Source organism: Anser cygnoides, chromosome 16, assembly GCF_040182565.1.
Source record: "Anser cygnoides isolate HZ-2024a breed goose chromosome 16, Taihu_goose_T2T_genome, whole genome shotgun sequence".
NCBI lineage: Eukaryota > Metazoa > Chordata > Aves > Anseriformes > Anatidae > Anser > Anser cygnoides.
The window spans coordinates 14025451-14039083 of record NC_089888.1 but is presented as its reverse complement, the minus strand read 5'-3'; the positions used below and the strand labels follow the sequence as shown (position 1 = coordinate 14039083).

The following is a 13633-nucleotide window of genomic DNA, read 5'->3' as shown; positions in this document are numbered from 1 at the left end:
CCGCATCCCTGCCTTGTCAGAGCCAGCTGGCCCGGGGGGGCTGAGAGGGGCCGGGGCAGGTCCCAGTCCCCATCTGCATGGGTCAGGCCCGGAGGATGAGCTGCCCTGCGAGGGGGGACGAGGAGGAAAGGGACGGGGAGCCTGGCTTCCCCTATATCGCCTCCCCCCTTGCCAGTAAGCGCTATGGCTGCAGAGAGCCTGAGAGGAATATTGTTTGTGGGAACTGCCACCGCATATTAATGTCCCCTCATGCATGCATTGAATAAATCACCAGGGCTAATTGAACAACAACAACAACAACAAAATAGGAAAACAGGCCTTAGAAAAGCCCTCCGGATTCCCCCCGCGGAGCGGTGGCGGCGGCGGGGCACAGCCGGGATCCGGCCAGGGAGGCTGCAGCCGCCTCTGCCCTTCCCGACTTTTCATTTTTCCGACGGAAAAGAAAAGCAAAAGCGGCCAAGCACTGCCACGGGCACAGCTGGGGCTCGGTGGCTCCGGGACCTGGTGGCGCTGGGTGGCCCCGGGGGATGCTCCGAGCTGCGCCCCCGGCCCTGCGCCCTGCCCTGCGCGCCCAGGGGTCGGGCTCGTTCCCCCTCCCCGACATCAGAGGGGGTCTCTGACATACCGAGGGGCCCGAGGACCACCGGCACTCGGCCCCGATGTGGCTGGCCAGGGCCACTCCCCTCCCCGGGCACCCCATAAGCAAAGGGTGACCCCCGCACTCCTCTCCCAGCCCCGCTTTGCTCTCGTGTCGGTGCCGTCCCCGCGTTTTGCCGATGACCTCTCGCCGTTCCTCATTGATTCATGAAGGGCTGTTGGCACAGGAGTCGGGGGCACGATGGAGGGCAGTTTCTTGACCCCAAAAGGAAAAGGAGCCCCCCCCTCTACAGCCGTCTTGCCGGGCCCGGAGGGATGCTCCCCAGCTGCCCGCTCTCCACCCGGAGCTCTGCGGAGGATCTGGGGGTCAGCAGCGGGCTGGGAGGCAGCTTCCCTCCCCAAGCCCCTCTTCTCCCCCCCACCCCACCCCCGGATGTGCTGCTTTGTCTGTCCCTCCTCGGAGCCACTTTTCCCCATCACAACCCTGCCCGGGGCTGGGGGCCCGCTGCTCTCCCGGGATGCGCAGCAGCCCCGTAGCCTGTCCTCCCCCGAGGCTCCAAAGGAGGCCGGGAGGCTCCAGCTGGGCACCGGGGCTCCGGCAGCGCCCATGAATGACACAGCTCGGAGGGGCTGAAGATGCTGAAAAAAAATATATATTAAAAAAAAATGCCCCACGCAAGCAAGAAGAAGCGGTCCCCAGCTCATTCCCTGCAGCCTCAGGGAGGCTGGGATCGGGGTGACAGCAAGATGGGACCGGACCCCGACACTCGGGTCACCCCATCGGGCCCCCCCGGAGGCAGCACGGCCAGGGGAGGCCGCTGCCCCCCACGCCCGGGGATGAGGCGGGGGAGAGCTCCAGGATCGCATCTCCAAATCTGGCTGCCGGAGGACGGTTCAGTTGTGAGCTCGTGTAGTGCAGGAGGACGATTCCCTTCAGTGAAAATCACATTATTTTGTTTGATCTCGCAGTTTTGCAAGAGCTATTGCTAACAGCTGTAGAGAGATTTGCATCCCCCCTCCGGGGCAGAGGTGACTACTGGCTACGGCTGCTCCCAGAATTAAACGAGACACTCAGACAGGAAACACAATTGGCAACACAACCCCCTCACCCCATTTACCGACACAAAACTTACAGACTGTCTCTGCCAACCGCTTAACAGACTGCTTCAAATATTCCCTTCCCTCCTTCCCTCCACGAGAGTGTATAAAACTGATTGCCTTTAATTCCAAAACAGAGAAATCTAAGACTAAAAAGACTTTTTTTGGACTAAAGACAGATGCTTCGGTCTAAGACTTTCCAGAGATGCTGAGCGCTGGTACCGTATGGTGGATGAGCAGTGGGGTGGGCAGGCGAGATGTGTGATGAGGATGAGCCAGGGCTTGCGAGATAACTGTTCCCAGCTGTTTTAGGATTTAATTTTCCTTTTTTTTTTTTTTTTTTTTTTTTTTCTTCTCCCCAGCTGGCGCAGTGCCCGTCCGGCTCTATAGCAGGCTGCTCGCTTTCGGTGATTGACAGCCCAAGGTCAGGGAAGCTCTTCGGGGCTGCGGGTGTCGGGTTTCGGGGACGAGGGATAAAACATCGCCAGCGCTCGGCCGAGCCCCCGCTGGCTCCGCGGCCGCGCAGCCCCTTGCGCAGGGCCGGAGGGGCTCCGCGGCTCGGCCAGGTGAGCTCGGAGCGGGGCTGCCGAGCACCACGGGGGCTGCCCGAGCAGCTCCCTGCCTCCAGCATCCCTCCCTGCCGCTGCTTCGGCTCGCAGCGCTGTCCCGGATTTTTTTCTTTCTTTCTTTCTTTCTCCCCCCGCCAAGTTTTGATTTCCTCCTTTGCAGGATTGAAGAAAGAATAACTCCCCACGACCGAGGGGGAAATGGCTGTTTCGCTCCTTATTTGACTAAGTTTTCTTTTCTTTTCCTTTTTTTTTTTTCCTTTATTAAATCATTATGTTTAACTCCATTAAGGTTAGAGTGAATCTGAAGTTACACGCGTACAGGCGCACACAGCACACCCTAAATAGCTTATTGCATAATCCCACGTAGCGTGTGCAGTAATGTAGCATGCAGTGGTCTGCTAGGATCCCACACTGGACTTTTGTTTTATGCAAGAAGGAGAAGAAGAAGGAAAAAAAAAAAAAAGCTTTCAGTGCTGCCTTTTCTTGACTTTCAAATGGTGATTTTTGGTAGTGAGTATTGAGCACAGCATGAAGTGCTACAAAATGTTTTCCTACTATCGCATCCAGGACTGAGGAGAGACGATTTATATTTGTGAGCTGGTCCTGCCCATCACGGTGCGTGGAAGTGTTAGAAAACAGACTGCGGTGTTATCCAGACCTAAGGTACTGCAAATCCTTTGCCTTAAACAGAATTGCTCCAGTGGGGGCTTATTGTATTCATAGGTTTGTCACAATATGGCTGGAATAAACATATTGCAGCAAAGAGAGAAAAAAGCATTCCACGTAAAGAAAGCGGTATGTTTTCCTGTCCCACAGAGGCTGCTATTAGGCTTTAGAGATAGTTGTCCTCTGCCATATTTTATTTCCCCTTTTAAAGTTTCACTGTTTGTCTTAAGGCACAGATGCAAAACACTGCATTTCCACTTTATACATGTGTTCTTTTAAAAGATTTGTTTAGATAAGGAAACCAATGCTAAGTGTTCTCACTTGAAAGAAATTAAATATATAGAATGATAAGCTGCTGCTAAAATATAAAAAAAAAACACTTAAATTAATAATAAGAACTTGTTCTGAGGCAAAATTCAATTTTACTTCCTATTATGCAATCCTTGCATGTAAAGTTGCTTTAATGCAAAATAGCAGCTCATCAAATATTCTGTTTTATTGGTATCAAAAATTTATGATATCCTGAGGCATGAGGGGCAGAGAGCAAGGTAGGAAAGATGTGTCCTTTTACCAAGTTTAGTGCTTTCTTTAAAGAAACCTCTCAAACTTCTTCCCTCTTGCCGTGGTTTTGGAGGCAGTGGGTGAAGGTTTATACTGGGGAGATCTCCTCCAGTGACAAGGGCACTGTGCAGCTCTGATGCACCATTTTGGTAACCGTACGTTCTCTGCAGGCTCCTGTTTTCCCCATGATGCTAAGAGATATTAAGTCATGTCTGCACAGATACGGAGATGGTTTCATTTCTGAACTCTGATGTTTTCATTTGGTATTGCAACATTGCATATGTGTTGCAAATACACTGCATAGTTTGTGCCTGTATTTGACTGTCGAATCCTGCAGCCTCCCACAAATAAAACGCAGCTCTGGTTCTGCTTTAGCCTAGGCTTCTCACTAATGGGCCTTCATTTGTTTCCAGAAAGATGCTCCTGGCTTTATAATGGATATTAAACACTCTGTCACAAGGGCGTTGCGTGCAGTGCAATTTTTTTCTGAAATAAGTGTAGCAAGAAATCCGTGCCAAGCATCTGACACCGCATGCAGAGAATTAAACGCTACTCGGTCCTTCTTCTGCAGGACTTCAGGCAAGTGATGGAAGGAGGCCCCTCGGTGCCCTTTGGCAGCTGGGTGGGGAAGCTGAGGCACCGCGGGCCGAGGACAGGCTTGGTGGGACAGGTCCCACCGTGCTGTGCTGCTCCTGCAGCCGGCTGTGCAGGCACCGCTTCGCGCACAGCAAGGGGCGTGGGGGGGCAGGCAGCGCAGGGTGCTATAATCGTGTCCTTTAATGGGTCCTGTCTCATTTGCCAGTGAATGGAGCAGAAACTTTCCTGCTGGTTCAGGGGACCCATTCAGAAGAGAAATTACAAAGGGCAATAAACCTGCACCTTGGACTTCTGCTAACTGCTTCTTCCTTGCTCGTGCGCCATGGTGCAGTTATTGCCTAAAGCCTCTGCAAACATGAGAAAGGGAACGTACATTTCAGACAGCTCTCTGAGCTCACATGGTCCTTACAGCTCGCTGGATCTCCATTTCCCCCCTATTTAAGGTGGCCAAAGATTACAGGCAAAAGGGTTTTTGAGTCTGAAATCTCTACCTATGTGATTCTAAGGGTAAGCTTTTATATTTATCCCCAGTCTGGCCCCCTTCTTGCATGGCATCCAGCTCCACAAGTCATGGTAGTGCTATTGCAATGTTAGCATCAGCTCTAGTACTGAGCCATCCCGCGTGGATGCTGAAGCAGAGAAACACAGGGTACGTTCAGGACCTCAGAACGATAGGACTGTTAAACTCCTCTTGACTCAGTCCATCCTTATTTTTATGTCAGCCTTGACCCACGGATCAGGCATTTCATTCTGGGTATTGCAGCGGTAACGCTACACTGGGCTGCGAGAGCACATGCTGATCTCAAGGATTGGAAAAGCACAAATTCATTCGGTTCAGCACTGGTTTGAGGAGCGACAGGTTAACCCACAGATGGATAAAGGGCATAGCAAGGATGGCAGTAGAAAATGTTTGTGGAAGGGTATTTCCAGGTCCTCTCTTTTCTCAAGCCAGGCACCCATAAGAGCAGGGTATTAAGCGAATACCTGTGAGCCTCTGGGGCTAAGTGACTCCTGCGTAAGTCAGGCAGCCAGACAGGAATCATGATAATAACAGTAACAGAAAAACCTACGGCTTTCTGATTTTCCGTATTAGCAGATCTCTCCCATGGGGTAATTGCTGTCCTACTGTGTGCAGACTTAAACCACGAGGTGACATAAAATAAAAGGACCCTTTCCTGGTAACATCGAACATCAGGTAAGTTTAAATTTGAAACAAACAGATTTTATATTCACATTACTCAGCTCAATAATTAATGAGGTAGAGTAGCTGGGATCAAATTTAAAACATAGCAGAGGTATCAGCTGGTCTCTGCTCCAGAATATAAACCAATGTTTCTATTAAACATCTTGTGTCTTTCAAAAGAGACCTTTCTCCATAATCTGTTTGCAATTGAACATGACAGTAAATATATAAAGCTTACTGGATCACATTGTTTACAGATGAAGCAGTTTAAAGGTGAAGTTATTTTTGCTTTAAATCTTCCATGTTTGAAAATGAAAGGCATTTCTGGAGTAGCTGCTGAAAAACCAAAAATGACAGAGAAAAGAAAAAAAAGAAAAAAAAGAAAAAAGGAAGAAGATAAAATGTGGCACTGTGAGGGTTAAGCAAGGTCCTAGGATCCAAGTAAATATTTATATGAGTTCTCAAAGGTGGGGGGGGGGGTTGGGAAGGGGGGGGAATCTCAATATAACCAAAATATAAATCACGGTGCTTTATGTTAGCTGTCAAATTATTCTAGCCCCTGCATTCCAGTACTTGCTCTACTGGTAATGTCACATACAACATGTGGGCTTATGCCCTGGTGCAGGTTTGGCAGGTAATTAAACTCAGTTGTATGGAGGTTTACACAGAGTCCCTCCGATCCACTGCAAGACAAACAACCTGTTAACTGTGAGCGCTGCGAGTGTGCGAAACTGTTTGGGAAGAGGGATTCTCACGAGCAGGGGAGAGAAGGCAGTCTGGGGCTGTGGGCTCCCTGCCTGCCTCCAGCACAGGTTAACTCCTTGGTGCCTCGGCAGCTCCTACGCTCCGCAGGGGAAATGAAATCTGGGCAGTGGCTGAAGCGGCAGCCAGGCGTTTGTCAGAGGAAAATAATAATAATAAAAGCAAGCCCTGAGGGCAGCTAGCCCTCGGGTCAGGTTTGCCTACATTCTTGACCTGGGGGAGACTAATCGTTCTAGAAGTCATCTGGGTGATTTAGGCTCCCTGCTTCACCCTGGCTCTGCATATTGCAGACTCCAGTCAAGACAGAGTGAATTCTTCCTGGCAGCTTCACGATGCAGCCTGCTTCCAACCTGAGATGGTCCTGGAGAACCCCAGCTCCTTCCCTGGGAGCCTGCAAATGATGGCCAGAACTTGCATCTCACGCCTTTGGATGAAACTCTTTCAGAAAAAATGAACCAGAATCAAAATCCAAAGCTCAGCCTCATGTCCACTTTCTTCTCGTTTGGCTCCCTTGCGTGAGTAGGTGGGAAAGGGAGGCTTTCAGATACACTCTTCGTTTTGCCCTTTCCTGCCAGAGGTGTTCCCATCTCCCTGGGGAGGTCGCAGCAATGGGAGGCACCCTCGCCTCTCCAGCCCCAAGTAGGGAATGGGCTGCGGGTTCGGCGCTGGGAAACGGAGTGCCGCCAAGCCCCACCTGTGTGCGTGCCCCGTCGGTGTCAGGGAGCCGTGCCAGCAGCAGCACCAGCGCCGTGCGACACCCTCATATTTAACCGCAGAATTAGCATGGCACCGAGATGACGGGTTATTGCCCTCCGGCTCTCTCCCCACGCAGTGCGTCAGCCCAGCCTCCAACCACAAAGACAGAGGCTGGGGGCAAAGAGTAATTCCTTCTCCATGTGGGTTACATATCGTTGCCTTTCTGTGGAGGCTTCCAGAAGGGAAATCAAGCTGTAAAGGGGACACCCATCCACAAGGATAGCCCCACGCCAGCAGCATTTGGCAGGGGCTGGTGAACAACCACCAGCTGTTGAACTGCCATCCATTTGCCCCGAAGTGAGAGCACCCATTCATATTCATCTAACCAGTCTCTTATGCTAATCTCTGTCTACCTCCTTTCTTATCTTCTACTCATATACAAAATCAGAGAGCCCAGATCTTCCTGAATGAGCCCAGATTCCTGTTACTCAGCTAGGGAAATACTGGGTTGAATCCTGACAGTAGGGAAAGAAAACCACACCAGAAACCCAAAGCAAGTGGAGATTAACATTTGGAATCGCTCAGGTCCATGTATCTGCCCTGATCAAACAGCGATTTGTCTGTCTGATAGGAGTTTAGATAAAGTTTTCAGCAATTTGCAGTAATTAAATGTGAAAGGGGAAGAAGCAGAGGGTTTCCAGGCAACATGCTGCAGAAGGGGAGTTTTGGAGGAAGGCAGAGAACCCCTCGTTAAACATCTGCCACCCTGCATGGAAGGTAGTGGTGATTTCCCTGCTCTGAAGGAGTTCCCCCCTCCTCTTTGCTCCCTTCATCCTCCTCGTGCTGCTGCTCAAATCAGCCAAGGGAAAGAGAAAATCCCTGGAGAGCAGGAAAATACTTTCCAAAACAAGTTCTTGCCTCTGATTACAAGTGGCAGGTATTAAAAAAAAAAAAAGATCCCAAGGAAAGAGCCTATCACCTCCCCCATAAGGACTTTGCTCCCATGTCACAATTATGCAAGCTAGAGCACAGTGCAATGCTCAGTATATTCAAGATAGTTGTCAAGACCAAAGTATAAACATTTCCAGCAAATGCACTTAATAGAAGTTTGTTTGCCAAGTGCTGCAGCCTCCTTTCTTGGTTATGACATGGAAAAGGCCTTTTTCATTAAGTGGGGAAAAATACCCCTCCCCTTCAATTAAAAAAAAATAAAAATCCTAGGCCTTTGAAAGTAAATCTATTTCTAGCCTTTTGCTTCGTGACCGATTGGCTCTAGCAGTAATGTACCCAGGGGTTACTCGAGTCCCTCCATCATGTACTCGTTTTTACAGACCTTCACTATGGGAGCACAGCCCAGCTCCCAGATGGGCCTGAGCTGATCCAGCAGATGATATGGAGAGTGAGCTCGCAATTGGGATCCAAAGGGGATGCAGAAGAAAGGGAGTGGAGGCCCTGTTGTGCACAAAACATGGCCACGTTCCTGGGAGAACAGAGTCCGTGGGAATTTGGCCATCAGACTTTGTTGGGGCTAAAGTTTCACCCCAGCCTCCAATGGGGGTGAGGTGCCTTCTGCCAGGAGATAGCAAAGACAGGGAAGAGAGGCATTGCAGCAGCAATTAAACTATAATCAGTATCTGCCTTCGCTTGAATCACTTTGCTCCACCCTGAACATGCAGTACAGCAGGGCTGGAAGCTCCTCCGGCCAAGAACTTGGGACTCCAGGGAAGGGGTGTGTTTGTTCCTCTTCTGAACTAACAGCTTTATTCCAAAAGCAACCACGGTTGTCTTGAGCTACTGTCGCCAATTCAATATGCCTTTAGCAGAAAACAGAAGCTTCCCGTGAATGAAAATCATCATCTTTCTGAAGATGGTGTTTCTGTTTTAATTAACTAATGTGCCCTATAGATTCATGCTTTTTTCCTTGAAATCTCAGTTGGCTTCTTTAATCGCTGTTCTCAATGACACAGTTTAATTCCCCCTCCCCAGACTGCAATTGCCTTTTCCCAGGGCGCTCTCACTGAGAACGCCCACAAGAGCCTTCTCTCGTAGCTGGAGTGGGGGAGGAGCTGCTTCGCATTAGAGAACCTGCTGATGACTCCAGTATGACTCCATGCAGGCAACGACAGAAAACCTTCCCTGACTGCATCCCTCCATACTGCCACATGACAGAAATGTTGGCTGGAAAGGCGCTCCAGAGGTCTCTCATCCATCCAACCTCCCACTCAAAGCAGGTTTGTCGCCAGCACCAGATCAGGTCATCCATGGCTTTGGATGGAGAAGTCTTGAAAAATCTCCAGAAGTGGAGATCCCACCACCTCTCTGGGTGTCTCTTTCATCCCCATTCTGCTAATTCTATTTCTAGGAATTTACCCATCTTCAAAGCAACCCTCTCCCACCAGCAGAGCAATAACTTCAGGATGTTTTACAATACACCACACCTCCTGTCCTTTGAGGATCTGATGACCCAGATACAAACAAGAAGTTGAACACCTATTATGGGAACTGGGAACATTAAGTCTTGTGATTAGATGCTCAAAATCCCCACCAGACTGTTCCTTAAATCTACAGTCTGGAGGCACCTGCAGTATTAGCAGCAAAGCTCTTCAGGCCCATGAAGTTCTGCTCCTGAGACAGCCAGAAGCAACTGGCTGCCTGTCTCCAACTCAGGTCTCATTCACATACATGAAAATAAAGTATTCTGTCTCTCCCAGGCTGAAGGCTCATGGTTTCTCAGTGCACTTCCTTCAAATCTACCCGATGTGCAGCATGATTTATGTACCAAGCTCCCACTATGTAAACTCCCACTCATTCACCTACACATGCGTGTTTGCAACCCCCTTCCCTCTCTCTGGCACAAGTTATTCTGTCCAAAGCAGAACAGCTTTGGCAGAGCAGAATAAGAAAGCAACGGTGCCAGGCATCTTTGGGAATGAGTTCTTGCACCCTTGGGTGCTGTTGCAAAACCAGTCCCTGTCTCTTGCCCACCCAGGCAGGCAGCCAGAACTGGAGACTCTGATTAAAAGGAGGCCTTTGGATGCCCAACTTCGGGAGAAAATTCTGCATGTGGTAGGGGGGCAGATGCCCAGGTAGGGCTGTATGAGGTGGGTAATCCTCAAGAGAACCTGGTTTGAATCATCGCTTTATTTCCTAGCAGCTAGCTTGGATGGCTCATTGCCTAGCTGGTGGCAGGGCTCACAGAAGAGTCGTGACCGTTCTGGTGAAAATGTCTTGGTCCTGGTATGTTGGCCACCACCAACACACACACACACACAAATCCCACAGAGGAAGGATCCAATAGCTACAAATCAGAGGAAGATGAAATTCCAGCCTCCAAACAGAGGGCACTTTTCTGTAAAAATAAAGCTAAAATAATCTGGTATTGGAACAACTCATGAAGGGTTGTAAATGGATATTCCATTGCTTGGAAATTGTAGGGAAAACTTTGGATATTTTCCCAAGATTAATTTTAATCAAATTAGGAATTAATCCAGACATGTCCTATGGTCTATTATACATATGAAAACAGATTAGATGGTCACAGTGGTTTCTTCTGGTCTTACAATCAATGAAAAAAAAAAAGTGATTGTGGCCATAGTGAAACAGTGAAGAAATACACCACTGAACTAGCAGGGAGGCTAACAGACAAGAAAATATTATGAATTCTACAAGTTATATAATAGATTGCATTCACTTCAGCAAGAATTCCACCATTGTTATTTTTTTCCACATTTAATTTAAAGAGGCAATATCCTTTTAAGCTTCCATTCTGCAGCAGAGTAGATTAAATTTAAAATAGAAAAGTGCTGCAGAATAGATCGAGGGATGTTCAGGGCTGGAGGACAACTTAATGAAGCAGAAACTGAAATACCATACGTCTCCAATAGCCTTAATTTATACAAATATTATCTTTGTGTCTTTCATAACATGATGCAGAGGAGCTGAGAGTACAGTGTAATTCCTTTGCTTTTCAAGATAATTTTATCCGTTTTAGTACCTGGGTTTGAAACCAGCCCAATTCAAACCAAAAGAGCTATAAAGATTTTTGCTCTAATTGCTGAAACAGGCTTGCACATATAAAATCAGGGTAGTGGTTGGAAAGGGCTGTATGGTGTATAAATAGGGAAAAGTCCTGGACCACCTCGAGTCCAGTCCTGCCATGGTTGTTCGGAGCGGTCAGTGCTGACACATGCAGACCCTTGGGACTGGGGCAGAATCCACTGTGATGGGGACTGGAAACCCTCCTGACACAGGTGCACTTTCCAATCCAGCACCCCATGCTGTAGCTGGCTTGGTTTTTTGGGACCTTACTGGGTGCACCTTTGCAAATTTTATTTTTTTCCCATTCCACGCCAAGCTCAGGAAGCAGGTGAACAGGACTGCAGCCCCAGCTCACTTCGTGCTAGCAATAAAACCCGGAGCAGCAGCAGCAGCAGGATAGAGCTGTAGTGTGGCGTGCACTTGAGATGGGGTTTATTCCCAGCTGGAGGAGGATTACAGGCTGGCCTAGGCTGTGAGAAGGATCAGGGTGCAGTAAGGGATGGGGACAGCCACAGGCAGTCCTCCCTGGTGTGGCCCCGGCTGACCGGGGACTAGTGAGCAGTGTCACCACACCAAGCAGCTTGCTCCGTGCTGTGATCCTAGAGGAGAAAAGTCTGGAGCACCCTTCCCCAGGGCTCTGCCCCAGCAGGTTGTGAGGGGCACGCGGTGGCCCTGCAGGAGGAGGCAGCTGCCCCTCGCCCCAGCCTCCCCTGGGTGCCTCCTCCCGCGCTCTGGGAGCTGCACCCATGCCCGGGGCTGTCCCTATCACTTCCATGGCCCCGTTCCCCCATGGCAATGGCTCCCCTTCCCTCGCAGCCTTTCTGGCTGAATGTAAAAATGCTCAACACTTTCATGTTAGAAGTAATAACTTTTGGCCTGCTTGACCTCCCAAATATTTTGGGATCTCAGCATACTCTGTAGGATAGAAGAGCCATCTCTGCTTCCCACTCATTGCGTGATCCTGGTTAAGTCAGTCTCTCTGTGAATTAATTTTCCTTTCTGGGAGGCAAAATAATATCATTTACTATCCTCTGAAAGAGACTTTGAAACTTAAATGGGAGGTATCTAATGTTTAGCACTTATTTATTCACAGATGTTTGAATCTGTTCAAGACATGTAGAACTGGGCTTTTTTCTTTTCACTCAGCATGTTAGAAGTGGGGAGAAAGAAAGAGAAAGAAAAAACATGTTGCTGGAAGACATCGTCATTCTGAATAAAAGTAGAGTTCATTAGTGAAGAGGGTTCATCATTTCTTTATTCTTCACAACATGCATTTTCATGATTGGTTACAAGTCTGGCATTGCTTCTCCCTTCATATGCTGCCAAGAGTTTTCTATGATCTTAATTTTTCCCCCTCTATGGAAATCTAAGGAAAAAAAAAATCCATATATTAGTCTGCAAGCATTTGATTGACACATAGATTAATGTTACACAATTAAGGAGTGTTATCAGGTGAGTGCTTCAAAAATCACAATATTTCACAGGCAGGCAGGCTTCCTGACACCACGGTAAGTAGAAATACTTTATAAAAATTATTTAGAATCACCATCTATCATCATGAAAAACCTTGTGTTGTGCTAAAATAATTGACAGGTTGATAGCTGTGAAGTGTTTCCAATCCAATAAGATACAACATAGTATTTCCAATAACAACACCGATATGCAAGGATTTACAATGGTTACCAATTTATTACAGAGATGATGGAGTTCTAAGTTGTGAGCAACTTGTATGTATTTCAGCTCCATGATCAGTGTCCTCCAAACTATTGCTAATCCAGTCATTTCTTTCATGAATAAACGAGCCATGAATATGCATATTAGATGTAGCACAGCATGGGCTGCTCTGCCACCTTACATCCAGAAGGTCATGGACATTTCTTAGATGCTAAATATTCCCTCCACCTCGGCTAGGTATAGAGCAGCTCCCTGGTTTCCTAATGCTGTTAAAAGGAGGTGTAATTGGGTAGAAACCCTCAAGTACTTACTCTCTGGTGGTTCATTTGGAAGAAAGGGGAGATAGAATTAAAAGGATGGGGTTGGAAATGAACCTGCCAGACACTCGCAGGCAGCTCATCAGTCAGTGAAGGGGAACCTGATGGCTCTGCTTCCTCCAGCAGCACTGCACAGCCCTCGGCTGGGGCTAGGAGCTCGGCTGCACTCGCCTTGCTGATCCATCTCAGCTGGGATGGGTAAATCCTCTGCTCCATCCCCTGCTTGAAAATATCATCAGGGATCTTCAAATAAAAAATCAAATTCCTGCATCAGCCAGGCCCCTGGGTACTGGCGGAGGATGCACTTCTCCCTGCCTTCTCCTCTTCCCTTCCCTCCCAAGAGGTGTGCAGGCAGTATGGGCTATTCTCTAGCTAGTATTCTCTGCTAACCAGGAGAATCAAAAAAAAAAAAAAGAAAAAAAAAGTTTGGAAAATGAAAGACCTCTTCCATTCACTCATTTCCCTTGTGTCCTTGGAGTTAAGGGGGTAATTTGGATCTTCTTAACCAAGGTTTTATGCTGCAGAGGGACTCTGACATTGGTGGAGAGTAAAGGAATGAGGCTTCTGCTAAAACAACCCAACAAAAAGTCACAGAGGTTCCTGACTCAGACCTCTTCTCAGGGCTACAGGAACACAAACAGCAGCAGGTAAAATCTGTGGCTTTTTATGCAAGTTTTGTTTAAAAGAGGAATACCTTTGGACTGTTTTTTTCTTGTAAGGCAAACATTTGTTTTAAGCAACCATCCAGATATTTCCAGCAAGGTTCAAGTACCAGGGATATCCTTTCCACACCCTGCCCCCAAAATTAACAAGAGAGAAGGCACATAATATCCTAGAGTAACAATTAACCTTCAGCAGGCCTCCTTGTCACACAG

The 13633-nt window shown here is 48.2% G+C and overlaps 1 long non-coding RNA gene across 2 annotated transcripts; it reads left to right on the top strand.

Annotated features, from left to right (window-relative positions):
• Positions 1 to 2028: 2028 nt before the first annotated feature.
• Positions 2029 to 9440, top strand: LOC136786481 (uncharacterized). Of its 2 annotated transcripts, XR_010825300.1 has the most exons (5): positions 2029 to 2927; positions 5185 to 5283; positions 6324 to 6548; positions 8779 to 8960; positions 9092 to 9440. It is a non-coding gene; the product is annotated as an uncharacterized lncRNA (long non-coding RNA). The 2 variants fall into 2 exon arrangements; XR_010825299.1 differs by having other exon boundaries at positions 6324 to 8960.
• The last annotated feature ends 4193 nt before the right edge of the window (positions 9441 to 13633 follow it).